Genomic DNA, 3,911 nt, shown 5'->3' with positions numbered 1-3,911 from the left:
TCATAAGATTTTCTGATTAGACACATATGCTTGTTGATATTTCCATACGACCCTCAGTTTTCAAATTCTGGCCCAGTTAATTTAACATTATTTTCTATGTTCATAGCATTTATATATATCTTATAACATCTATAATACATATACCCTTAAACTGAGTAAAATGTATAAATGGAAAACAAAAATCACATTGAATAGTCCAACAAAATGACAATACTTGTTGCAATTTGGTGCACAGTCTTTTTGTTGTTGTTCCAACACAAATGCACAATAATTTAAAAAATGGAATAAACTGTTTCTCACAGATTTATATCATGATTTTTTTCTTAAAATAATGTATTATTAATGTTTTCCTATGTAAGTAAATATTCTAACACTTTATTTATATTACTGAATATATTCTATATATGGATGTTTTTAACTGATGCCTTACTATTGGTAATTATATTCCTTCCAATAGCTCACATTAGAAATAATGCTATGACCAACATTCTTGTGTAAGATCTTTGTCCCTACCCACACCAAATTCTTAGGCATACATTGCCAGAGATAAAGTCAAATTGACCAAATACTTATTCAAGAAACTTTAAAATTAAAGAACTGAGAATACACAAGAAAATAAACTTACTACTACTAATATGCTATTAACAATATAAATAGGCTATTTTGTACTAATACTTTGCTATGTGCTTTGATCCTTCCAAACACAATTTTATTTGGGGACACTAGTTCTTCATTTTACAAATCATGGTTTTGGTTATAAGAAGCTACTTTCTTCTAAACAAAACAAAACAAAACAAAAAACAGAAATAGAGCTGCTCCTGTGCCCTGGTGCTGCATCCTCTTGGAGCCCGTGTAGTTCTTTAGCCAAGATGCCTGAGGAAACCCAGACCCAAGACTAGCCGATGGAGGAGGAGGAGGTGGAGATGTTTGCTTTCCAGGTGGAGATCATGCAGTTGATGTTGCTAATCATCAACACCTTCTACTCGAACAAGGAGATCTTCCTCAGGGAGCTGATCTCCAACTCGTCGGACACGGGACAAAATCCGATACGAGAGCCTGCCCGACCCCAGCAAGCTCAACTCGGGGAAAGAGCGGCGCATTAACCTCATCCTGAACAAGCAGGACCAGACCCTCATCATTGTGGATACCAGGATCAGCATGACCAAGGCCGACCTGATCAATAACCACACCATTGCCAAGTCAGGAACCAAAGCGTTCATGGAAGCTCTGCAGGCTGGTGCAGATATTTCTGATTGTCAGTTCAGTGTTGGGTTCTATTCTGCCTACTTGGTCGTGAAGAAGGTGACAGTGATCACCAAGCATAACAATGACGAGTCTTATGCCTTGGAGTCATCCACAGGAGGCTCGTTCACAGTCCACACTGACACAGGCAAACCTATGGGTGGGGGAACGAAGGTTATCCTGTATCTGGAAGAAGACCAGGTCAAGTACCTGGAGGAGAGGAGAATAAAGGAGATTGTGAAGAAGCACTCCCAGTTCATTGGCTACCCCATCACTCTGCGGAGAAGGAACATGATAAAGAGGTGAGCAATGATGAGGCTGAAGAACAGTAAGAGAAAGAAGACAACAAAGAAAAGGAAGAGAAGGAGTCTGATGACAAACCTGAGATAGAAGATTTTGGTCCTGATGAGGAAGAGGATGAGAAAAAGGATGGTGACAAGAAGAAGAAAAAGAAGATAAAAGAGAAGTACATTGATCAGGAAGAACTGAACAAGACAAAGGCCTATTTGGACCAGAAACCCCAACAATATTACCGATGAAGAATATGGAGAATTTTACAAGAGTTTGACCAATGACTGGGAAGATCATTTGGCAGTGAAGCATTTTTCAGTGGAAGGACAGTTGGAATTCTGAGCTCTTCTCTTTGTGTCAAAACACGCTCCCTCTGACCTTTTCAAGAACAGAAAGAAAAAGAACAACATTAAGTTGTATGTTTGCAGAGTTTTCATCATGGATAGCCGTGAGGAGCTCATCCCCGAGTATCTGAATTTCATCAGAGGTGTGGTGGACTCTGAGGATCTTCCTCTAAATATTTCCCGTGAGATGCTGCAGCAAGGCAAAATTTTAAAGGTTATCAGAAAGAAGTTGGTTAAAAAGTGCTTAGACCTCTTCACTGAACTGGCCAAAGACAAAGAGAACTGCAAAATGTTTCATGAGCAGTTCTCGAAAAACATCAAGCTGGGAATACACAAGGACTCTCAGAATCGTAAGAAGCTGTATGAGCTGTTGCGCTATTACACGTCTGCCTCTGGTGACGAGACAGTCTCTCTCAAGGACTACTGCACCAGAATGAAGGGGAAACCAGAAACATATCTATTACATCACAGGCAAGAACCAGGTAGTGCACTCGGCCTTGGTGGAGCATCTTTGGAAGCATGGCCTAGAAGTGATCTATACGATCAACCCCATTGATGAGTACTGTGTCCAGCAGCTGAAGGAGTTTGAGGGGAAGACGTTGGTGTCTGTAACCAAAAAGTGCTTGGAACTTCCAGAAGATGAAGAAGAGAAAAAGAAAAGGAAGAGAAAAAAAAAATTTCGAAAAGCTGTGCAAGATCATGAAGGGTATCTTGGAGAAAAAGTAGAAAAGGTGATTGTGTCAAACCAATTGGTGACTTCCCATGCTGCATTGTGACAAGCACGTACGGCTGGATGGCAAACATGGAGAGGATCATAAAGGCCCAGGCCTTGAGAGATGACTCCACCATGGGCTACATGGCTATGAAGAAGCACCTGGAGATTAACCCCCACCACTCCATTATCCAGACCCTACGGCAGAAGGCTGAGGCTGACAAGAACGACAAGTCTGTGAAAGACCTGGTCGTCCTGCTCTACCAGACAGCGCTCCTGTCCTCCGGTTTCAGTTTAAAAGATCCACAGATACGTGCTAACAGGATCTACAGGATGATCAAGGTTGGTCTCGGTATTGATGAAGACGACCCCACTGTTGACGACAGCAGTGCCGTGGTAAGTGAGGAGATGCGCCCTTGGAAGGTGATGAGGACACGTCACACATGGAGGAGGTTGACTAGGTGCCACGAGAATGACTTGTACACATATTCGATACTTTATCTTCATTCCCTCTGATAATATATTTTCAAGGATGTTTTTCTTTATTTTTGTTAACATCTTAAGAATTTGTATGGCATGACAATAACTACTTAAGGGGAAGATAAGATTTCTTTCTGTTTGAGTGTGATACTGTGACGTGTAGGAACTAAAGCCCAGCTAATTTTTCTTCCCTAGTTCCACGCCAGCTCATTGTAACCAGACAAGGTGACCTTTGTTGTGAGGTATACGTAACTTAACATTAACTGTGGTCTAAAGCGTTCAGCTACCAAGTGGATTCCTTAGTAAGACCAAATTTGTCTGTCACTGAAGTGTTCCGAGCTATACCTTGATGTTTTAAAGAGAACTGTTGGTTAAAACGACTCTCACTGTCTAGAATCTACTTTTTAAATCTTCTGTCCCCTGTAGTTAGCAGCTGCATGTAGAAACTAGTAACTAGTAGTGAAAGGCCTCTAGAAAACTAGTAGTTAAATTGGACCAACTGGATGGGAGTAACCTTGGATAGGGCTTGTTTTCCAAAGAAGAGCGTTGTTTAGAGTAGCAACATTCTTAGTCTACTTAGGTGTGTTGTAAAGCTGTTGGAGAAGTAACTTCACAAGTTCTGTAAGTGGAAATGTAGTGCTCAAGTCACGTTCTACTTTAAAAGGTTGTAACAAATACAAATTTTAAAAAAGTTTAAAAAAATTAAAAAAGTAAAAGAACCAGAAACAGTAATATAAATATGGGCAAAGCCCAAAATATCAGCATAGAATTAGGAAAAGTAGGTAATTTTATTCTGACAAATAAATAATTCTTATTGTTTATATATAAAATCACAAACTTAT

At 40.0% G+C, this 3,911-nt stretch overlaps 1 pseudogene; it reads left to right on the top strand.

Moving 5' to 3' along the window:
• The first annotated feature begins 816 nt into the window (after positions 1 to 816).
• On the top strand, positions 817 to 3,050 carry LOC131813801 (heat shock protein HSP 90-alpha-like; annotated as a pseudogene).
• Positions 3,051 to 3,911: the final 861 nt, after the last annotated feature.

This window comes from Mustela lutreola, chromosome 13, assembly GCF_030435805.1.
Source record: "Mustela lutreola isolate mMusLut2 chromosome 13, mMusLut2.pri, whole genome shotgun sequence".
NCBI classification, from domain to species: Eukaryota; Metazoa; Chordata; class Mammalia; order Carnivora; family Mustelidae; genus Mustela; species Mustela lutreola.
The sequence above is the reverse complement of the archived record's forward strand: the minus strand, read 5'-3'. Positions and strand labels throughout refer to the sequence as shown.